The following is a 25715-nucleotide window of genomic DNA, read 5'->3' on the forward strand; positions in this document are numbered from 1 at the left end:
AAACCGAATTATTTATTCAACACTTTGAACAAAGAAACTAGATTTTATGTAAACATCAAGAGGGTTTGGAGCTGTGGCATAGCAGCTGAGGGTTAACCAATATATTTAACTAAATCTAAAACCATGAAAAACATTTTTGTTACTAGAAAAAAACGGTCGTTAACTGAAACAAAATATAACAAAACATATTGAAACAATCAGTCAAGTTTAAATTATTTAGTAAGTAAATTGATTTTTTAAATGGATTTGCACTCTAATATAGAAACACTATAAATGTAAAACTAGAAGAAAAAAAATCGTTATTGGCCTAGATTGTTTAGCCTGATGTCACAGAGTTTGTTGGCTCCTAATAATAAAAGATTATTATTAATAAAAGAAAAATGTTAACATGTATGATGAACAAATTTGAACTAGGCTAGATGTAAATTAGCTGTATTAGCTGTAGGCTATGCAAATTGTAAATTTGCATCTAGGCCTATATTAAATAATATATTTATTATTATTATAATAAATGTGGGCATGTAGTATCGATTATGGTCTTTGAATTTATGTATTTATTTATTTTGTTGCTTTTATTAGCTGCTGTAATTGTTACTAGTAATAGATAAACGTTATCTGTATTTGACCAATAGAGGGCTCCAGTGCTATTGGCAAGGCAATTCTTGGCTGATAAAAAGTAGGCGATTAAAAATAAACTAGACTCGCTCCAACGGTGAAGGAAAAGTTGAAAAGTTAAAAACGTATTTAAAAAAAATGGACTGCAAAAAGATACAAACAAATATGATGGCGAAGAAGATGACATAATTGGCGAATATCCGGCGTCCTGGTGTGCTTTTTGGTAAACGTGGAATCACGGTAAGAAATATTTGTTTTGCGGTTTGAATCAGCTTTGATCTCTGTAACGTTAAGTTGTGAAATGACAAACGGCTGTTAATGGTTGTGGTTAGTTTTAATTTATGACGGTAAGTTTAGCAACACAATGAATGAGGAAGTCTTGACTCTTATGTATCGGCAAGCGAGGCAGTTAACGGCAGTTTATGATAATTTACTATTTTGTCCAGTTTACAAGTGTAAAGCATGAGAAATACAACGATGGCCTTTCCTTTGTCTTTTGATGCCCTCTGACTTTCCAGTTTCCATATGTCACTCTCTGTGTCTGTCTTTATCTTATCTGTCTCTAACTCTACCGTGTTTTAAGAGTTTAGACGTCACATGTTGTAGTACTTAAAGATGGCGGCGCCCTGCAAAAGCTATAGCTAAGCATATTTTTTCCCCCTTTTAATTGTTACATTCATCGTGTTTGTTATAAGTGGAAAACCATTTACTAAATGACTTACTGATTCATTTCCATTTAAAGGTAGAGCATAGTATTTATGAGGATCTATTTACAGAAATGCAATAAACTATGTTTTCAGTTGTGTATAAAGACCTTATATGTAAGGTTGTGCTGTTAATGCTATGTTATGTTTTTATTACCTTAAAATTAGCCATTTATAGTTCTATCTACATACACTGCGGGTCCCCTTACAGTGAAATCGGCATTTTGCACCGCCATGTTTGAGTATCCCTCAAAGGGGGGAAAAGTTAGGTCGATTCTAAGAGCGTCAATGAACATTTGGGGCCCCACGTAGTCTCGCGTAGCCAGACCTTCAGACTGACGGCAGAAGGTCGGACTTCATTGTAGCTTTCATTGGTCAAGGACCAACAATGGAGCTACAAACTTTACATACCCTTGAAAATCCAGTGTTTAGTTGATTGTCACAACATGATGGCGTTTCTTCCACGAGGGAGTTTGGAGTCACGGCATTTGTTTCTAGGCGGATCGTTTCTAGGCAGATCGTTAAAGAATGCAACACGCTCGTCTCGTGGACATCCTGTAGAATTCAACCAATCAGATGACGACTTCGAAACTCCTGAAGTGTTTCTAGATAACTGTGCCATATGCATCAGACCGTTGGCTGAGACTACCCTAAACAGACAAACTTCTCTACAAAGCGCTAGTCACTCTGCTCTCTACGACAACGCCATTTTTGTCATATATTGGCCACCATAGCTTCTCTATGTGCTTCGAAAGGTTGGGGTGAGTGGTGGGCGTTTGCAGTTTACAACCTCGCCACTAGATGTCGCTAAAACGTACAAACAGCATCTTTAAAACTTGTTGTTTCTGCTATTGCCATGCTACATTAATTTTTAGATTTAGTTGAACTTGATGTTCTAAATTAAATCTGAAATCTAAATTAATATAAACTATGTAGACATTAAAAAAAAAAAACTAATACAAATGTCATAAACACGATAAAACTACTAAAACTTATCACTGAGCAGCTGTGGTGCTCCTTTGAAAAAACATACATTTTATTATGGCTTCGCTTCGTAATTTCCTTTCCTTTAACAGTATTTCAACATTACTGATAATAAAATATGACAGTTATAAAATATATAAAGCAGAAAAACAGCTCCTTCTCAGGTTGTTAATTTATTATGTTAATGTATGACTAGAACAGTGGGAGAAGGCTTATTATACTCCTCTGTGCATTGAAATGTCTCAGCTGTAAATGGGTGTGTGTGATTATTCTGTTTGTCACGTTGTAAAGGGATAATTGAAGAGCACATCCATTTCTCATTTCATATCTGTCATTGTCTCTCTCAAGTACACAAGCACACACCACAAATTGTGGCCTTTGAGAATATCTTTAAGATCATATTAATGTTGTTATGCAGTTATTCTTCCCTTTTCCTTCCCTACATTACCCTTATTTTAATTCTTGATGTACGTGGAGGAATCAATGCACTATTATTGTTTTATGCTTCCAGCTTCACTCATTTTCTCACATGCTGTTTACAAAACATATGACATTTGTGTTTAGTACTTAATTGCTAATTATACAGACTATATTTAAAAATAACTAGATGCATTTACATTTAATCATTTAGCAATCATTTCATCCAAAGCTAGTTACATAAAATCAACACAAGTAGATGAGTGATTAAAATAAATTGACAACTAATTTATTTTCGACATGATTTTAGATATAATTGTAAGTGACGTAACCCAGTAGTAATGAATGTAAATCCCTCTTTATTTTCATCCGTACAGACTCATATAACAACACACTGTTATAAAAAATGGCTTTATTTGACTGAGCAGATAGACAGGCACAAATCAGTAAAGACGAGTCTTTTCCATCACTGAGCATACATAAATCAAAGTTTCTTTCCATCAATGTGAAAACAAAAATCAAAGCAAAGACATAAAACATTGTGTTTTGTCGCAGCCTCTGATTTGACTGACAATGTCACTTGGGTGAGTTATTTGGGGAAACTTGTGCAAAGTTCATCCACAGCACAATGCAAGAAGATTGAGAAAGTGATTGAGTGAGTGTGGAATATTTGCTTTGCTGCACTTTTGGCTTTGTGCGCAAGCCTGCAGAGGTTTTATGAGACTCTTGACCAGTCCAAAAGTCCAAAAATCTATTTTTTGAAACCCCCTTGATATATGTCATAAAACTTGACCTTAAAAATGACACCATAGTTCTCACTTTTGCCATTCCCACACATGTGTATTTTCTGAAATTAAATTACAGGAACACTGTGTAACTTGGCTCGACGAGAATACTTTTTTTATGTGCAAAAATAATGACCTTATTCATTAATTTCATTCTGACCTGTGCCAGTGTCCTGCTGTTTATGTTATAAATAAAGTGAAGCACAAAAAGTATTCTCTTCGCTTTATTAAATTGAGTTTGAACCACTGGAGTGACATGGACTATTTTAACAATGTTTTTAATACCTTTCTGGGCCTTGAAAGTGTTAATTAAATAGCTGTCTCTATGGAAGGGCCTGCGAGCTTGATGATGAATAAGATGATGGTCTTACGGGTTTGGAATGACATGGGGTGAGGAATTAATGACAGAATTTAAATTTTTTGGGTGAAATATACCTTTAATAGCGAACTCCACACACGCACCCCAATTGACTGGATTCAAGGATTTTATGTGGTTGTAATAAAAAAAGTAACAAATCCTTCCCTCGTGGGTCAATTTGACCCCGCATGCAGGGACAGTAACTAAGTACATTTACTTGAGTACTGTACTTAAGTACACTTTTTGAGTATCTGTACTTTACTTGAGTATTATTTTTTCTGGAAACTCATGACTTTTACTTCACTACACTGTAAAAAAAAAGGCAAATTTTGAACTTTTGCAGTACAATCGACTTGGATGTTTAAGTTATTTCAACTTAAATGATGTTAAACCGACTTTAAAAAATTAGTTACATCTTGTATAACTAATAAAAACAAGTTTAACATTGCTTAACTTATTTTGATGAGTTAAAACAATGTAAAAACATATGTTGTCATAACTTATTGAACATATAATTTTTTACAGTGTACATTTGAAAGACAAATATCGTACTTTTTACTCCACTACATTTCTATCTAGGTTGAAAGTCGTTTCTGTAGCAGCTCTGAAAGCCGGTGAATTTAACCTTTTTTAAAAGTTGTTGTTGTTGTTGTTGTTGTTGCAGACAGTCTATCAGTAATCTCTCTTATAGGGTCATATACATTTTCCCAACATTTTTTGAACACTGATCAGTTCATAGCAAAATGGAAGAAGACGGTTCTTAGGCACAAGTGTGTGCACCCATAGCCATACTTTGAAAGTATGTTTCTGTAAAAAAATAAAATAAAAATTAGTTTATTTGGCTTATAAAATTATAAAAGTTATACAATATTTAAAATATAAACGTCTAGGAAAAAGAGAAGAGTAAAGTTGGGAGAATATCAGAAGTGTATCACTGTACTGGATCCGTGCATTTGGCCTTAAAGTGACAGCAGCTTTATAAAGAGCTTTGTAACTTTTCTACAAGTATTTAAATGAGTTTAAGTTAGTCGTATGGTAGTATGTCAGATGGAGCATCACTGAATGGCTTAAACCATGACGACAGTGTGCATTTATACAACAATAATAAAATAATGCATTGGCTAAAAAAGGAAATTTACTTTGATACTTAAGTACTTTTGAAAACAAATACTTCTGTACTTTTACTTAAGTAAAAATCTGTTTTTACAACTTTCACTTGTAACGCAGTAATATTTGACCAGTAGTACTTTTACTTTTGCTCAAGTAACAGAGTTGTGTACTTTGTCCACCTAAATAATGCTCAAATGAACTAAACACTAGTTGTGTTTGTGAATGCGTACTAAAGAGATAAACTCAATGACCAAACAGAAAAAAATATTTTCTCCATAGGAGCTATATATAAGCTATAACATGTTATTTAATTTTTTTCCTCACAAGAGATCGGCAGAGGCACGCAAATTGACCTACTGTGAGATATTTTGAGCTGGTTATTGCATGTATTAGAATTATTATTATTTTTAATTCAAGTTGAAAGTATGTGCTTAAATTATATGTTTGTGATGTATTGATAAAGTCTGTAATTTAAAGGTAAATATAAAAAAAAATCTCTAGATATAAAATTATATAAGCTATATGGACAAAAAAAGTGGGGGAAGGATTTGTTACAGGATGTGAGGGAAGGATGAAGGTTAAAAATCATTTTTGTTGTTATTATTCAATGTCTTTTTTAAGTTATTTATGTCTGCAGCAGGGTTCCTGTTTCATTCTCTTGAAATTAAACAGACAATAGTTTTTGTGTGTGTGTATATATATATATATTTTTATTTTATTTTATTTTATTATTTTTATTTATTTATTTATTTATATATATATATATATATATATATATATATATATATATATATATATATATATATATATATATATATATATATATATATATATATATATATATATATATATATATATATTGGTTGTAGTTGTGAAGGCAACATTTTCATTTAGCTTAAGTAAAATGACTAAAACAAGAACAAAAATTAACAACAACTAATTTACCAAAAATATTTTTACCATAACTATATTTATGGCAAAAAACCATAACATATTTTTTAAATTCTTTAAAATAAACAATATACCAAAATATTAAAAAAAAATCTCAGTTCAAAATATTAATATCAATGCTATATGCGTTTTATACTAAAATAACACTGGTCAGCAGATTGAACAGCAGCTACTGATAATAATGATTTGTCTCACGGTGTAATCGGTTTTTGCATCCATATTTGTCTTCAAAGTTCTCACGCCTGCCTACATACTCCCCCAAGGTGCCCTAAGGTTGTTACACACTGATCTAAAATAGTGATTTTTTTGTTTTTTCCCTGTTTGGTGCTAATTTGCCCTGAAAAAAAAAAAAAAAAACCTGACAGGCTTACAGCATTCTGAACATCGTGGCATGTGAAAGATTCATTGCATTTATTCATGTTCTCTGAGACTACAAACTTGCATAATAAAAACTTTTGTCATTGAACACGTTTAAAGCATGTTATAACGTTTGGTTCAGTTCCCAAGACAAGGAAAACAAAACTTTAAACATGATATTTCAACAGCAAGGGCCTTGGTGCCTCTGAGAGCCCAAACAGAACATTTATTGTGAATTCAAATGAGAGCAGAACAGTGCTGGTTGAGATGTGTGCGTGTGTGTTAGGAATGAATACCTCCTATCAATCTGTTCAAGTGCAGTATCTCTGTAAAGTGTAAAAGACTGTGCTGATTGCTGTCACTTCTTTAGTAGCTGTTTCTTCAGACAGTGAAGGTTCATATTGAACTCTTTTCTCTGTTGGATAAAGGACAGGCATTTGGGTTTTTGCTAAACTTCAGTCATTTTTCTTATTTAAGCTGATATCTTTTTGTTCAGTTGCTGGAGCAGTGTTCCTCTGGGGCTCTGTGTGCTGTTCACTACTCTAGAGACGATGTCCTCACAACTTACGATGACATCGGTAGGGGACACAGACATTCTGATTATTCATCCGTTTGTACATCTACTTCTTCGCCATTTTTCCTATCCATCAAGCGCGAGGAGGAGAAACGGAGACGGTGTGCGGTAGACTGAAACCGAAAGCTCTTTTAGATGAAGATGGAGGGTCCAGGTCTTCCTCCCAGCTCGTTTGCTGCTCACCAAGGAACACAGACACACACATACACAATGTAGGAAGAAAAAAAGACAGTGTGCCCATGTGCCTGTCTTTTTGTGTGAGGAGGAGAGAGCGAGAGAACGAGAGCATGTGTGATGTTTATCTCTGAATAAATAAATCATTTTCTGATTCACAGATGGCTCACTGCAGCAGTGGATGAGGATGGTCTGTCTGGATGTGTTGGTGTGTGTGTGTTTGTCCAACCGATGTCACATTATTCCTGATGGATTTTGTTCCTGTTAGGTGACATGGAGCCATCTGGGGGATCCTGCAGTGATTGTGTGTGTGTGTGTGTGTGTAAGAAAGGTGAAACAGAGGAAACGAGGAAAACGAAAAGCCTATCTGTACTTACCAACGTCGAGGTAAAGTGACTACAAAAAGTCAAAATTCAAAGGCTATTAGAATATATGAATGTATTTGCATTATATAACAAGATAACAAACCAAGTGGCATTAAAGGCAAAATTAAACGAAATAGATCAATGTCTTATATCTAACACTTCTGAAAAAGAATCTTACGCTATAGCATACTATTAAGAGTACTTATAGTACTTTATAAGAGTATGTGAATGTGCAAACTAATTGCATATTAATTGCAATTAAATGAACATTTAATTTATTTTTATAGTTATGTATATTAAACCCACTCAGGTAGGACTTAAGTACATTTTTATATGTAACTTCATAATGGCTTTTGAAATATGGTTGAATATATTAAAAGCACTTATGGTAAACTAAAATATACTTTAATGTAATTTCTATTGGAACTTGTATGTATACACATTTTTAATGATGTTGCACTTTAATACATTTAAAATATATTAACATTAAATGTAACCTATTAAAATTTTAATCAAGTATTTTACATGTGTTATAGTATGTTAGTCAACATAAGTGTACGTGTGATTTCTATGTCATTCAAATATTTGTGATATATGTGTCCTAATATGTTTTTGGGCTACTGTAAATACTTACGTGTGTGTAAACGATCTGTGCCTGCTCATACACACATGCGCACACACACAGCAAGGAATATGCCCTGGTTAGCATGATTGTGTCATTGGTGTCAGCACCCAGTCTGTCTGCAATGTCACGTTACTGTCAATAGAGGACATGAAGGCATAGAAAGAAAGAGAGACTACAAATATCCTAGTCATTGAGCTCTACATTTCAAGACACACTATTGTGTCTCTAAGTGTCTCTCTGGGACACTCTACAAGTGGAGTGATGGGAAGAACAACTTTCTCCAAAGAAGATTTTACTTTCTCAGTTTTGCAAGAACAGATGTGTTGAAGACATCATATTAAGTTCTCATCCCTGTATTAAAAATGAGCTTAACCTCAGAAAGAAAGCTGCATAGCTCCTCTGCAATTAAAGAGAAGTCAGTTTTGTCTTTGCCTTTGATAGGCCTTTGGCTGTTTAATAGAGGTGGCCATTCTGCCTTGTGGTTGTTCTGAAATGTATTAACTGTTCTCGATGAATAGTGCATATTTTTCAAATGTGCATTTTAAACTCAGGGATTTGCCATTTAAAAAAATGGTTTTTAGTTTTTAGAGTGTGGAAATTGTGGGTTTGGTTCATGTGAAGAGTGAAATAGGTGTTATTTGAAAATATGAATAAGCAATGAGTTTTGGATGAGCTGTGTGGAGAAAAGTGGTTGTATGTGTCGTATTCCCTTGCATGGAGGAGGTATGAGAGTTTTCAATGTGCTCAGGCTTGCTGGCTCTATACCTTCAAATAACAACAAACAAATAATCAAGGTTAAAAAAAAGTCTGGGGTTCTGTAAAATATATATTAAAAGGACCTCTTTGCTAAGGAAAACTCAATATAACTTGATATTAAGGGGTGAAGGTTAAATATCATGCGCGATATTACCATATTAAATACTATGGTAATGCTGTAAATGAGTCCTACCTGTCCGAGATTTCTTTCTTTGCCTTCTTTAATAAAATAACTTTATCATTGTAAAATCTACATCGTTCCCAACAAAAGTATTGTTTAGCGTAAAACATGTTAAAGATTAGTGGGCAGGCAATCAATTCATTAAATAAACTATTCTACCTCACAAAAGTGGTTTATTCAGTGTAGTAAAGCCTCTTCTTCACTGACTTCCATTAAAAAATGGCCTCTGGTCTCATTTCCTGCATACCGACAGCAGCAGCGTTAGCATTAGCCATTACTCTTTTATGGATAAAGGTTGCAGGCTTGCCTTCTAGTGACTTTGATGCACTCTAGTTAACACAGTGCATTTTGGGACTTTATAGGGAGCGAACGGTTCAGTGCACTGGTATGATTTTGCAATTGAGCCTTTACAATGAATGAATGAAACACACTCTTGGAAATGCCCCACATCCCACTCTGAATGTAATTCTGCATAATCTCAACAGAAAGCTAGATCTTTACGAACACGCGTGAGCACCCCTAGCGTTGTGGATGTATCCGTGTCGCTTAAATTGTGTACTGAAGGTGTGGGGCTTATGAGACTCCACTTTGTACATTCTGGCCACCAGAGTTATTTTAGCTGCAAACATACTGTTACGCTTGCTCGATAATGCAAAGTTGTATTTGTTATATTATTTTAATGTATTCTTGTATTCATTCATTATAAGATTAATATTATTTATTTATCCAAACCTCTTAAAAAGTGTTTTGTTGTTACTTTTCACTTTAGTAGAAAGGGCTCATACACACACTCAAGCGCCGATACAGTAATGGAGTGTAATGGTGTGTGTCTGCAGGATATCGGCCCTTCAGATTCCATTAAGTGAGAATGTGCTGATATCAGATAGCAGGGGCTGATGGGATATGTGGGCGTGGCAATGCTAGCATTCATCAATGTACACTCATGCTGTTGAGCTTGAAATATAATTAATGTTAAAGGTTGGTAATTGATTTATGGCTGTGTAATGTCTGCACTGAGGATGCTTTTTCCATAGTGTGAGAGCTCCTGTGCAGAGCAGGGATGCATTAAAACACAGCTGTTGTCTGGAGAGCTCTTCATTAGCCTCAAGCACATTTTAATTTCAGACTTGACCACACTCTACCGTACAGCATATAACGCTCATGCCTTCACTACTGAAACTTGGTTAATGTGTGTTTGGAGAGTAATTAAAAGAGTCGAGAGTGTTTTGACTAATGAATTGATAATCGTAAGTGTTACTTCAGGTTTCATACTGAGAATGACATTGCAAGTTTTTTTTTCTTTTAAATTCAGGCCAGCACTTCAGTTCTCTTTCCTAGAGAGCAATTCTTTTGCAAATAGACACATTGGATATATATTTATATGCACAGTTGTTGAGTGCTGTTGGTGTTGTTAATGAGAGTGGACCGGAGTGTGTTGTGCAGTATCATCTTCCCAGACATCCATAAAACCAAGAAATAGATCATGATGATGAGGATGATGATAATGATGTCACTATATCTGGAACTTGTTTATGAAGAATGAACACAGACATTAATTACTCTAGGGTGAATGGGCTGTAGGCACACCAGATGGCAGACTATTCAAATATACTGTTCAGTCTAAAAGCAGGTGTTAATATTCATGCCTTTGCATATTTCACCCAGACGTGTAAGTTTAATTATGAGCCATTATTGCAGTTAAAGGGTCTTCTAAACCACGCTCTCCTCCTAGCCGCCTTGCCACAGCACACACTCACAATCACAGTGCGCTCCATAATTATGGCAAGATTACTCTCATTAACGTCCAACGGCGATTATGCCATGCCCTGTTTCGTTATCCAGCCTCATGTGACACTCCTTACATCTTCCGCCAATGCAAATTTCATCCGTCGGTAATCATTTCGGTAACACTTTATTTTAAGGTTCAGTTATTAACTATTAACTAGTTGCTTATTAGCATGCATATCACTAGGATATTGGTTGTTTATTAGAACTTATAAAGCACATATTTATGCCTTATTCTGCATGACCTTATTCTACATCCCTTAATCCTACCCAATACCTAAACTTAAATGCTACAAAACTACCTTACTAACTATTAATAAGCAGTAAAAGAGTTTATTGAGGCAAAAGTCATTGATAGTGAATGTGTTCCCTATACTAAAGTGTTGCCATAATTTCTAACCCATTGCGAAAGAAAAAACAAAACAAAAAAGGCTTGTTTTGTCCAATGTGTTTGATTTGTGATTTTAAGGTTAGAAAGATGGAATGATGGATCGGTTCGGTTCTGCTGTACCTGGGCATCATCACCTTGAGACTTTGTGACTCACTTTTAAAAAGCGCACCGGTTACTACAGAATAATCGATCAAATGTTGCAGTCTGCTGCACACATTAAGACCTGTAACTTTCTTGTTTGGCACAGATGTGTTTTTACTTCTGATCTAACCTGACCTGACTCAAAAAACAAAACAAAAAAACATCCAGGACAGGTCCCCTGTTCCCCAATGCCTTTCACATTGTCAGTCCTGGAGCCTCAAAGTGGCCCATAATCTGGAGTTGCATTCAAATTCTTATACTTTAACAGTGCAGTATGTACTCAATTCAGTGAAGCACTTCACAACCATTTATAAAGTGCATTGCAAAAGAGTTATATTTCAAATGTATGCTATTAAGGTTTTTATTCATCAAAGATTCCTGAAAAAAAGATATCATCAAATATTAAACAGCACAACTCTTTTCAACTGATAATATGTTTTTTGAGCATCGAATCAGCATATTAGAATGATTTCTGAAGGATCATGCAATGTAACACTGAAAACTGTAAAAATGCTGAAAATTCAGCTTTGCCATCACAGGAATAAATTACATTTTAAAATGTATATAACAAACATATTTTAAATTGTAATATATTACAATATTACTGTTACTGTTTTATGTTATGTGTCGCAGGTATGTGTAGCTATCACACACAAACATGGCGATGAAGGTAAATCAGGATCTTTAATCTTTAAAGGGATAGTTCACACAAAAATTAAAGTTAGACCATGATTTACTTAGCCTCAAGTCATCCTATGTGTAAAGTTCTGGCTCTTCCAAGCTTTATAATGGCAGTGACTTGTTGGGTCATTTTTGAAGTCCATAAAAAGTGCTTCTATCCATCATATAACTGCTCCAAACTGCTCCTGGGGGTTAATAAAGGCCTTCTGAAGCGAAGTGGCGTGTTTGTGAAAAAAAAAAAAATTTAACACTAAAATACATAGCTTCCGACGGTCAGCGGTATGCAAATCAACTTACGGCTAACACCTATGTACAGTCCCTGACAAAAGTCTTGTCGCTTGTGTACAAATTGACCTAAAGTGCCGCTGAAATATATTTCTAATCAAGATTTTTTTTACAACAAATGGCTCATTTTAATCCCACCAGCTTTTGTGATAATGTTTCAGTGAAAAACTAAACTTTCAAAAAGTATTCTAATATTCACAGCTTGGTAAAGCCCATTGAGTCAATTTTTGCTAAGACATAAGTGTTGTCACCTTGTCATATGAGCTTCACCTGTGACTAATAATGGATCAATTAGGTCTCAAGTGTGTATAAAAAGATCCCCAGTACGCTAGACCTTCCCATCAACTGCAACTAGACCTCTGCAAACATGCCTAAGATTCACCCAGAGACTAAAGTTTTGATTATCAAGAGGCTGAAGACCAGATCCACTGCTGATGTGGCAGACACCTTCAATGTGTGTCAGCGTCAAGTACAGAGGATAAAAAAAGATTTGAAGAGACTGGAGACGTTTTTGACAAGCCCAGGTCAGGCAGACCCCGCAAGACAACTGCTCGAGAGGACCGTTTGTTGGCTCAAATCCAAGGCCAGCCCATTTTCCACTGCAGCAGAGCTCCACGAGACCTGGTCACCTGAAGTCCCTGTGTCAACCAGAATAGTTTGTCGGATTCTGTCTCGAAATGGCCTCCATGGTCGAATCAGTGCCCAGAAGCCAGCACTAAACAAAAGACAATTGAAAAACCGTGTGGCATTTGCCAAGGCCCACAGCCTGCTAAAAGGATGGACGCTGGAAAAGTGGCAGAAGGTGGATTTTTCAGATGAATCTTCTGTTGAATTACACCACAGTCGCCACAAATATTGCAGGAGACCTACTGTAGCCAGAATGGATCAGAGATTCACCCAGAAAACAGTGAAGTTTGGTGGCGGAAAAATCATGGTCTGGGGTTACATCCAGTATGGGTGTGTGTGAGAGATCTGCAGGGTGGAAGGCAACATCAATACTCTAAAATACCAAGAAATCTTAGCTACCTCTTATATTCCCAACCATAAAAGAGGCCAAATTCTGCAGCAGGACGGTGCTCCATCGCATACTTCCATCTCCACATCAAAGTTCCTCAAGGTGAAGAAGATCAAGATGCTCCAGGATTGGCCAGCCCAGTCACCAGACATGAACATCATTGAGCATATGTGGGGTAGGATGAAAGAGGACGCATGGAAGACGAAACCAAAGAATATTGATGAACTCTGGGAGGCATGCAAGACTGCTTTCTTAGCTATTCCTGATGACTTCATCAATAAATTGTATGAATCCTTGCCAAACCGCATGGATGCAGTCCCTTAAGCTCATGGAAGTCATACAAGATATTAAATTTGGATCTCACAGCACCACAACTTAATTTGCTGACATATTTTTGTATTTGCAGTAAATTTGTTCAATTTCTGTATAGGCGACAAAACTTTTGTCTTGCCAAAATTTGACCTTTCTGTCTTGATTAAATGATAAATATTTTTTCTGTGAAAATTATTTATTTCAGTGCATTAAACATCATTTGGGAGGGTTTTAGCTTTTCATATGAGCTATTTCTAACACCAATGAATTAATTAAAAGTCAGGTTAATATCAGGTATTTCTAGAAAATAGATAAGCGACAAGACTTTTGTCAGGGACTGTACAGTGCCTTGCGAAAGTATTCGCCCCCCTTGAACTTTGCGACCTTTTGCCATATTTCAGGCTTCAAACATAAAGATATAAAACTGTATTTTTTTGTGAAGAATCAACAACAAGTGGGACACAATCATGAAGTGGAACGAAATTTATTGGATATTTCAAACTTTTTTAACAAATCAAAATTATCCGGCCCCTTTACTTTCAGTGCAGCAAACTCTCTCCAGAAGTTCAGTGAGGATCTCTGAACGATCCAATGTTGACCTAAATGACTAATGATGATAAATAGAATCCACCTGTGTGTAATCAAGTCTCCGTATACATGCACCTGCACTGCGATAGTCTCAGAGGTCCGTTTAAAGTGCAGAGAGCATCATGAAGAACAAGGAACACACCAGGCAGGTCTGAGATACTGTTGTGGAGAAGTTTAAAGCCGGATTTGGATACAAAAAGATTTACCAAGCTTTAAACATCCCAAGGAGCACTGTGCAATCAATAATATTGAAATGGAAGGAGTATCAGACCACTGCAAATCTACCAAGGCCTGGCCGTCCCTCTAAACTTTCAGCTCATACAAGGAGAAGACTGATCAGAGATGCAGCCAAGAGGCCCATGATCACTCTGGATGAACTGCAGAGATCTACAGCTGAGGTGAGAAACTCCACAGGTTGTCCATAGGACAACAATCAGTCGTATACTGCACAAATCGGGCCTTTATGGAAGAGTGGCAAGAAGAAAGCCATTTCTTAAAGATATCCATAAAAAGTGTTGTTTAAAGTTTACCACAAGCCACCTGGGAGACACACCAAACATGTGGAAGAAGGTGCTCTGGTCAGATGAAACCAAAATTGAACTTTTTGGCAACAATGCAAAATGTTATATTTGGCGTAAAAGCAACACAGCTCATCACCCTGAACACACCATCCCCACTGTCAAACATGGTGGTGGCAGCATCATGGTTTGGGCCTGCTTTTCTTCAGCAGGGACAGGGAAGATGGTTAAAATTGATGGGAAGATGGATGGAGCCAAATACAGGACCATTCTGGAAGAACCTGATGGAGTCTGCAAAAGACCTGAGACTGACACGGTTTGTCTTCCAACAAGACAATGATCCAAAACATAAAGCAAAATCTACAATGGAATGGTTCAAAAATAAACATATCCAGGTGTTGGAATGGCCAAGTCAAAGTCCAGACCTGAATCCAATCGAGAATCTGTGGAAAGAACTGAAAACTGCTGTTCACAAACCCTCTCCATCCAACCTCACTGAGCTCGAGCTGTTCTGCAAGGAGGAATGGGCAAAAATTTCAGTCTCTCGATGTGCAAAACTGATAGAGACATACCCCAAGCGACTTACAGCTGTAATCACAGCAAAAAGTGACGCTACAAAGAATTAACTTAAGGGGGACGAATAATTTTGCACGCCCAATTTTTCAGTTTTTGATTTGTTAAAAAAGTTTGAAATATCCAATACATTTCGTTCCACTTCATGATTGTGTCCCACTTGTTGTTGATTCTTCACAAAAAAATACAGTTTCATATCATTATGTTTGAAGCCTGAAATATGACAAAAGGTCGCAAAGTTCAAGGGGGCCGAATACTTTCGCAAGGCACTGTATGCTTGCTCATGACTCACTCCTCGATCCTCACCTCACTGCAGTGCAATTAAGGAGTTGAGATGTCCTACAAGATGACAGCTCGATCGGTTTCTGGGTCATATAGGATGGAGGACGGAGGAGCGTGGAAACGAGAAGGGATATTGAGAAGCACCCAAAGTTCTGTTATGAAACTCTAGAGGCTAATAGGTCCTTAACTCAAATTCTTACAATTATATAAAATAGGGCACAACTGATTGGTTCCTGCTGTATTAGTAGCCAATAAGCTTGCATGCGCACCTTCAAATACTTGGTTAGCATTTGCTTTAGCAGTGCACTGTGCTTTCATAAACCCTTCACCCTTTCCAGCTCCATCTGTGTAGATCTGCTACAGGTAATTCATGTACGCTATATTGTACAGCAGCATCATTTCTTACTTGCTCACAGCAGCGTCTGTGTATGTATTGGCAGGAGCAAGTCCCATACCTGCTCTGAAGAAGCAGCAGCATAGCAGATCTGCTGAATACCTCAGTCTGTTGAAGAACAGATTATTCTCATTAACACTGTCCACAAAGTTATAAATCTGTTTGCATCCAGTAATGATCCTCGTTTCACATTGTTCTGCGGGTGTTTGCACTCCACCTGATTCCAGCAGTGTTTCATTCCGCTGTTGATCCTCCTTTGCCAGACCTGAACTCACTCACTCACTCACTCACTCACTCACTCACTCACTCACTCACTCACTCACTCACTCACTCACTCACTCACTCACTCTTAACCACTCACTCACTCACTCTTAACCACTCACTCACTCACTCACTCACTCACTCTTAACCACTCACTCACTCACTCTTAACCACTCACTCACTCACTCACTCACTCACTCACTCACTCACTCACTCACTCACTCACTCACTCACTCACTCACTCACTCACTCACTCAACCTCTCACTCACTCACTCAACCTCTCACTCACTCACTCACTCACTCACTCACTCACTCACTCACTCACTCACTCACTCACTCTCAACCTCTCATTCACTCACTCATTCACTCACTCACTCTCAACCACTCACTCACTCACTCACTCACTCAACCTCTCACTCACTCACTCAACCTCTCACTCACTCACTCACTCACTCACTCACTCACTCACTCACTCACTCACTCACTCACTCACTCACTCTCAACCTCTCATTCACTCACTCATTCACTCACTCACTCTCAACCACTCACTCACTCACTCACTCACTCACTCACTCACTCACTCACTCACTCTTAAAAACTCACTCTTAACCTCTCACTCACTCACTCACTCACTCACTCACTCACTCACTCACTCACTCACTCACTCACTCACTCACTCACTCACTCACTCACTCACTCACTCACTCTTAACCACTCACTCACTCTCACTCGCTCGCTTGCTCGATCGCACGCACACGTTGAAATCTGTATTGTAGCCAAGTCTCATTTGTGAGGTTGAATTGCCTGTGCTTGTAAATAATTTGTTCTCTGGTCTGATGGTCTACTGTTCAAGACTATATTTATTATAATTAAAAACCGTAATATTGTGAGCTATTATTACATTAACATAACTGTTAAATGTTAGTCAAAATAACTAAAATATATTATTAATTTGATGTCAAAGCTGAATTTTTAGTATCATTTCAGTGTATCACGATCCTTCAGAAATCATTAACATGCTGTTTTGAAGGAACATTTCTTAATATTCTCAATGTTGAAAACCATTTTTGTTTAGGATGATTTTTTCTAGGAAAGTAAAAACAAAAGCATTTATTTGATAAATTAATAAATTTTAACCTTACAGTGTTTTTACTGTCACATTTATTAAATTTGAATGCTTCCTTGCTGAATCAAAATATGTTTTTATTTTGTATAAAAATGACTGGCAACAAACTTTCAATGGTACTGTATTGTTCAGACCAGTTTAATGAATACTTTGTAAGAGTGTACCTGGTAAGAATGAACTTTGAAGGACACAAGGACACCGAATGCTTCTTTGTGAAAACAGATCTTGAGATCTTGAAATTACTGTGATCTTGTTGTATTCTTTCAACTATGCTTATAAAAAGAACAGGCATTCTCCAAGACTTTATTACTTTATAAAAAATAATGTCAAACAAAATGTTTACTTTCACTGGCATGCGCTGACAGAGGGAATATCTTAAGTGAGAGCAAAATAAGTTTAAAGCTCTGTATTTCATCCGCCAATGATTTCTAATTGTTGGGTTCTTTCAAATCTGCATGCAATGCATCCTCGACATGAAGAACACATGTGGGTTCTTTCATGCATCCTTTGCACTTCACGTACTTGCATTATTGAGTGAATCAAACTTTGATGGTTGATGATTACTTATGAAAACACAATAATGACACAATCAATTTTTTAAAGGCCTATGAGATTTTTCGATGAATATGAACAAGAACAGTCAGGGAATTTAGCAAATATAATGGAATATAGAATATGTGGAGGGAGGACTGAGGGGCTAGAAGAAAGTCAGAAAGAATGACAGAAGCGGATTGTCAGACTAGAATGTTTTGTGCTTGTTTCCATACCAGCCATTCATAGCTGTGAAAGGCTGTCCATGTCCTTAAGACATGCACAATTATAATGCAGCCAAGGCATAGAGCTTCCAAACTAACCGCTCAAGAGACCTACTTGCAGCAGTTGTATAGACACTTTATACAAATTCTCTTCCCTGAAAACTTTCATGCAGTTCCAACATGTTTGAAGAAGTTGAACAGCGATGATCAGAGGCCTACAATGTGAATCACAGCTCTTGGAAGTCTGACAGACAGCCGTAAAGCTTAGCCATCAGCTACTTTCAGCTCCATCGTATCTCATGGATATTCAAGCTCCCTCAGTCACCAGAGTCATCTATATGCTTCTACCCCAGTCATTATTTCAGATAATTCGCATTGTCCACCAGTACCTAGCACAACTTGGACATAATTGGGTCACGGTGAAACTTCACCACCGCCTAACCAGAGACCTAGCTGCTTAAACACATCGATATCATAACAGCGAGATGAGGTAGGCTGATCCCTTGGGAACTGGAACCTTTTGCAGGATCGATAAGGCAGTCTGACCTGAGCTATATGTTTACATAAGGATTTATACTCTTGGCTCAACCTCTCATAAATCCTGAATATGAGCCTGCATGCCCCTGAAAGCACAACGACTGAGCAGTCCTACTATTTTTACTCCCCATGCTTTCCTTACTCAGCTTATGTGCCGACATCAAAGCTACAGACCTGTTCTGCAGGCATGCAGGTTCTTGTTTTTATTCTGTTAACATTCTCATTCGGCTTGAGCATCCCACTAACATATTATGGGGTATATAAAACTAGAGCTCACCTTCACACCTGCAATCTATTAATGCTTTTGCTCTGAGGGCATAAAACGAGAACAAAAGACCTTTCGGTTCTATCACCCCAAACCATCTGCCCATCAGGAGCTGAAGGTGAGAGAGAGAGACAGGAGGGGCAGTGCCAGTAGCAGACCATCGGAAGTTTCCTATAGTAAATTGAATATATGGTAACGTGTGTATAATCGGTCTTAGTTTATTTGCAGTTTAAGCATGCTATTGGCACCGAAGTGATGTATATTATTTTTTACCTAACATGGTTAATTATAATCTAATGATGGAGTAGTGCTTTTTCCCCAAACTACTGAAGCATGTGCATTTAATATTATTAATTATTCACAACAGGTGTCAGATCTACATCTGAGTGTGTGCACTAGATAAATGCATGATTTAAATGCAATGCAGATCCAAATGTAATTTATTACTGTTAAGGAAAGCCGAATTTTCAGTCTCCATTACTCAAGTCTCCAGAAATCATTCTAATATGCTGATTTGGTGCTCAAGAAACATTTATTATTATTATTATTATTATTATCAATGTTAAAGGTATCTCAAACTTCACTTATATGTGGTGTTTGAACCAGTGTTAATTTTGACAGCAAATTTTGTTTTAGTTATAATCATAGTCTTTTGACTAAAATACAATTCTAGTCATATTTTAGTCACCTGAATTGTTTTTACTTTTAGTCGACTCAAATCTAATGAGTTTAATTAAATTATAATGCATTTAAGCATTACATAAACCGTTACTTGAACTGACAATTGACATCCTTGTGTTTTACACAATACAAGAAAGAGAGCTCAGTTCATTTATTGTTTGTTTTTTAAAAACATCTATATCGTTTTTTATAACTTTATATTTCTGTTTTAGTTAGTAGGCCATATCAGGTTAAGCTAAAGCTTCAAATAAGTTTATTTGTAATTTTTTATTTCAGTTAACATTTATTTAATTTCAAATAATGAAGATTGTTTAATGGTTTAAGTGTACTATTGTAACCTTGATACTTCATTGAATATTATGTGTCAAATACTGGTCTTTCCTCCTATGAATTAAATGGGACACTGCATCACATACAGGAATGCTACTGTAATGGAAATTACAAACCGATTCAAAAAAAGATTGAACACAGTTCAAATTCTGAATAAAAACAGATTGCAATAATGTGGAATTTTCAAATTTCAGTATTTTATTCAGAATACAACATAAATGATATATCAAATGTTTAAACTGAGAAAATGTATAATTTTAAAGTAAAAATGAGTTTTTATTTATTTATTTTATTTCATGGCATCAAAACATCTAAAAAAAGTTGGGACAATGCTGTGTTTACCACTGTGTGGCATCCCCTCTTGTTTTTATAACAGTCTGCAAATGTCTGGGGACTGAGGAGACAAGTTGCTCAAGTTTAGGAATAGTAATGTTGTCCCATTCTTCTCTAATACAGGCTTCTAGTTGCTCAACTGTCTTAGGTCTTCTTTATCGCATATTTATGATGCGCCAAATGTTTTCTATGGGTGAACGATCTGGACTGCAGGCTGGCCATTTCAGTAGCCGGATCCTTCTTCTAAGCAGCCATGATGTTGTAATTGATGCAGTATGTCTGGCATTGTCATGTCGGAAGATGCAAGGTCTTCCCTGAAACAGACGATGTCTGGATGGGAGCATATGTTGTTCTAGAACTTGGAGATACCTTTCAGCATTGATGGTGCCTTTCCAGATGTGTAAGCTGTTGTCACACGCACTCATGCAACCCCATACCATCAGAGATGCAGTCTTCTGAACTGAGCGCTGTTAACAACTCGGGTTGTCCTTGTCCTCTTTAGTCCGGATGACATGGCGTCCCAGTTTTCCAAAAAGAACTTCAAATTTTGATTCATCTGACCACCGAATAGTTTTTCACTTTGACAGTCCATTTTAAATGAACCTTGGCCCAGAGAAAACGGCTCTTTTTATACCCAATATGTTGCCAATTGACCTAATAGGTTGCAAAATGATCCTCCGGCTGTTCCTTATCTGTACATTTAACTTTTCCAGCCTCTTATTGTTACCTGTCCCAACTTTTTTAGAATGTGTAGCTCTCATTAAAATCCAAAACGAACCAATATTTGGCATGACATTTGACACAAAATGACACAAAATGTCTCACTTTCAACATTTGATATGTTATCTATATTCTATTGTGAATAAAATATAAGTTTACAAGATTTGTAAATTATTGCATAGATTTTTATCTACAATTTGTAATGTCCCAAATTTTTTGAAATCGGGTTGGTAAATATAGTTTATGTTTAATCAAAAACGTATGTGTGTGACTTTTAATTATAAACTTGAAATACACTGACTTATTTTGAAATATTTGTGCCTGACTATTACAGTTGAAGCTGCTCTGTGTTTTCCAGGAGTTAGATCAGCACTTTACAATTTAAATATGCGCATCTATTACACAGGACATCAGTTCTGACTGGATCTCTTCCCTAGTCGTCCCTCTTTAACATTTTCGTCTAGTTTTTATGTGACGAAAATGACCATCATCCAACACTAGTATTTATTTATTTATCATCATCTTTTCATCATTGAAAAAAAGGTAATTAACAAAAAATTATGATAAATTATTTCTTCAACTAAATTAACACTGGTTTGAACATACAGTAAATGTGTGTTGGCAGTGTGTGCGCACAACCACCCAATAATGGTAAAAATCCACCCACTCCTTTTTTTAATTCCCATAAATCATAAGCAGAGTCGCAGAATAAGCCACTTGCAGTTTCAATGCAATGTGAGTGTGACATTGTACTACCATTGATTCACGGGAATTACGTAATATGCGTGCGCGACTGCCGGAGTCTCTTCTTTCACATTTCATTTTCACAGGTTCAGCTGGTCAGACGTCCAGTTAGATGTCCATGAGTGGGCTCTGGGAGAGCTGCTTTATAGTAGAAAATTGTTTTACTTCAGATGAAATGAGACACTGACTGTTTTTATGTTTATGTTTAATACGGTTATGTTTACTGCCACATTGCTTTGATCTGATGTTTTTCTTATGCTTTATTAAATTGCTCGCAGTTTTCTCAGTTTTATTGTGTGGTTATAATTTACATATCTAAATTTCGCTCTCAGCAGAGTGAGCATTGGATTTTTGAAAACAGTATATCGCTGCTCATGTATTTTAAACTTTGTTTTACCTATAAACAAAGTACAAAAAAGAAATTGGCCTTGAGGGGATGGGATGTACCCGTAGCAGAATTCTTGTGTTTGGAAATTAAGACGCGTTCTACTGAGCCCCGAAAGGGACATGCGTAATCTCGCAATTAAATAGTTTTATCATTTTTATTGTATATAATATGTGGGCATTAGGGAGCTGCTATCAATATATGAGGTATTAAGATTGCTTTTGAATGCAGGCTTGCTTTTTACTTTCACTTTCCAATTCTTGACCACACTATGAATATGGAGCGGGAGTACTGACCATATTTTACAAGATAAGAATAAGACATTTTTCAATGACACTCAGGATCCTCTGACGTCCTCCTGACAGTCATCTCTCATTACTATCTTCACATGATAAGTGAAATCTGATGTACTGTATAGCCTATCCATGTCTCTTTAGGGACTCCTTAGAATGCGTTATTCATTTGCCTTTCCTTTCTGAATTTGGATTTAGGCTTCGGGCACATCCCTAGAAGAGAGGAAATCATTTTTGGGCGAAATAATATCCCTTTAATCCTGTCTATTAATGCCTGTAACCCATAATAAGCTTTGTAAACTCTTTTTGTCGAATTTGCTGCATAGTCACACTACAGGTTAAGCTGTGTGTTCACTGGATAGGATAGTCTTTGTAATCCCACTTGTGTGTATGTGTGTGGCAGTTTTCCAGGTTGGCTGGGCATCTGTAACAGCCTTATAGGGAGGTGTGTTGTTGCCGTCGATGAAGTGGAGAGAATCCTTGAAAAAACAAAATCTGGCAATGAGACTTGCTGTTACGGTATGTAATCGAGAAAAAGAGGATGAGAGGATGACAGAGCGTTACAGAACAGAAGGGCACATGCACCAGGAAACAAGGACGCGACAGTGACACAAGTGTGAGGTGAAACAGGTTCATTGTAGGACACACTCGATCTTTGTAGTCCATCAACTGTGAGTGCAGCCCTGCGCCTTGTGCATTTGTATAGCAGGAGCTGTTGACTGGCTGTGCATCTGTTGTAACAGGATGAAATCCAAACTGCAGTGGAGGGTTGGACAGCATCAAGATTTTCACATATAGAAACATCATCATCATCAAACATCAGTGCGGCGGAGAGGCATGACAGACTTGCGCTGCCGCTCTAGTCTCTGATATGAGAGAATTGCTTCTGACAGCTTTGCCTTCTGCTTGCCAGCACCTAGAAACACACACACACACACACACACACACACACACACACACACACACACACACACACACACACACACACACACACACACACACACACACACACACACACACACACACACACACACACACAGGACTGTCTGTATCTATGTCTGTACATCTTCATTCAGGTACAGATTTGAAACTTTATGTAAGTTGCTCTCGGCCCACAGCTTGTGTATTATTAAATGTCTTCAAAGAATAAAACAAATGGAACGGTGGGAATTAAATCGGTATTGTTCCATATTGTAATACATTCCCTGGTGCAGTTTAGATGACAGGGCACATTAATTTTTAAGAAATAAAATTAATGAAACAATGAGAATTAAATTGTTATTGCTCTATGTCGTTAGGCACTCCCGAGTCCGATTTAGATGGCAGGATACGTTATAGTAATGAAGAGACAGGAGATTACAAATGTGTGAGTGCCCACCGGAAAGATAATCACTCCAAAACTGTTTTCTACAGTGATTGACATGCAACCAGAGGACTGACATCCAAAGGACCACCACCATGACTGCATAAATATTACATCGGCTCAAAAACCCTTTAATTGTCACTCAGTGCGGCTGGAAACAGACACCGGGACCTGCGTGAAATTAATGTACTCTCTCGATGCATTATTCATGTGCAACACTGTTCTCTTGACGTATGTGTCTTGCCGCTGCTCATGGCCAATGCCAGAGAATTAAAGATTAATGCAAGTTCCTCGTTTCCTCTCGCTCATGGACGATTAACTACAATACAATCATAGTCATGGTATTCTCATTTCCCTTTAGTTCCCTTTCCTTTGGCAGTCACTTACAATATCAGCTCTAACCAACTCGAGTGAAAGCTGCAGAAACGTAGTACCTTAGCCAGACTTTTTGTTTGAAGTCTTGTACATTAAAACATCTTATTCTAGCCAAGATCAGTCCACTTACAAAGTGTCTGATTGACATAAGCAACCAGTCACACTTTGTTCAGTTTTACTGTTTAGGGGTGGGTGTTTCTGAAATACAGAAAATGATGTTTCTTTATTATCACTGATGGTTTCATGAAGAACCTTTTATATATGTGGAACCTTTCAGTTTGGACTAAAGGTTCATAGTAAAAAATAGTTTTTCAGATGAATGTTCTCAGGGAAACCCAAAATGGTTCTTCTGGGGCATTGCTGTGAAAACATTGCCTTTTGCAAACGTTATTTTTGCATAAGTGCAGTACACTATATAGCTTGGTTTCCATTCAAACGTGAAGCCAATCTTTTCAAAGTTGACAAAAAAATTAAATGATTTAGGTGCTTTTCCATCAAGTTGTTTGAGTGGATGACGGTGGTATTGGTAACATAGTAACCAACAGTAAATAAAACACCATCAGTACACACCAAACATTCGCTTGTCTGGCTATCACCAGACCAAGCTCAATTTGAAATTCAACGAGTCTGCTCTGTATTTTCTACTGCACAAGAGGATTGATAAACTGGCATTATTCGAATAACTCTGTACACAATTGGATAGTCCTTCAACTAATCAGAGAACAAGAGTTCAGCTCGTCAAAAATGCCATTTTACTGTGGAGGTAATACAGGTCCTTCTCAAAAAATTAGCATATTGTGATAAAGTTCATTATTTTCCATAATGTAATGATAAAAATTAAACTTTCATATATTTTAGATTCATTGCACACCAACTGAAATATTTCAGGTCTTTTATTGTTTTAATACTGATGATTTTGGCATACAGCGCATGAAAACCCCAAATTCCTATCTCAAAAATTAGCATATTTCCGACCAATAAAAGAAAAATGTTTTTAATACGAAAAAAGTCAACCTTCAAATAATTATGTTCAGTTATGCACTCAATACTTGGTCAGGAATCCTTTTGCAGAAATGACTGCTTCAATGCGGCGTGGCATGGAGGCGATCAGCCTGTGGCACTGCTGAGGTGTTATGGAGGCTCAGGATGCTTCGATAGCGGCCTTAAGCTCATCCAGATTGTTGGGTCTTGCGTCTCTCAACTTCCTCTTCACAATATCCCACAGATTCTCTATGGGGTTCAGGTCAGGAGAGTTGGCAGGCCAATTGAGCACAGTAATACCATGGTCAGTAAACCATTTACCAGTGGTTTTGGCACTGAGCAGGTGCCAGGTCATGCTGAAAAATGAAATCTTCACCTCCATAAAGCTTTTCAGCAGATGGAAGCATGAAGTGCTCCGAAATCTCCTGATAGCTAGCAGCATTGACCCTGCCCTTGATAAAACACAGTGGACCAACACCAGCAGCTGACATGGCACCCCAGACCATCACCGACTGTGGGTACTTGACACTGGACTTCAGGCATTTTGGCATTTCCTTCTCCCCAGTCTTCCTCCAGACTCTGGCACCTTGATTTCCGAATGACATGCAAAATTTGAGCAACAGTCCAGTGCTGCTTCTCTGTAG

At 37.0% G+C, this 25715-nt stretch overlaps 1 protein-coding gene across 1 annotated transcript in view; it reads left to right on the forward strand.

Annotated features, from left to right (window-relative positions):
- The first annotated feature begins 702 nt into the window (after positions 1 to 702).
- The window catches only part of gfra4a (GDNF family receptor alpha 4a), a 287628-nt gene continuing 262615 nt past the window's right edge, over positions 703 to 25715 (forward strand). The window contains exon 1 of the mRNA XM_067421642.1: positions 703 to 855. The gene's annotated coding sequence lies outside the window, so the exon portion shown is untranslated. The remainder of the gene's footprint in view (positions 856 to 25715) is intronic.

This window comes from Pseudorasbora parva, chromosome 17 (genome assembly GCF_024679245.1).
Source record: "Pseudorasbora parva isolate DD20220531a chromosome 17, ASM2467924v1, whole genome shotgun sequence".
Classification (NCBI taxonomy): Eukaryota; Metazoa; Chordata; class Actinopteri; order Cypriniformes; family Gobionidae; genus Pseudorasbora; species Pseudorasbora parva.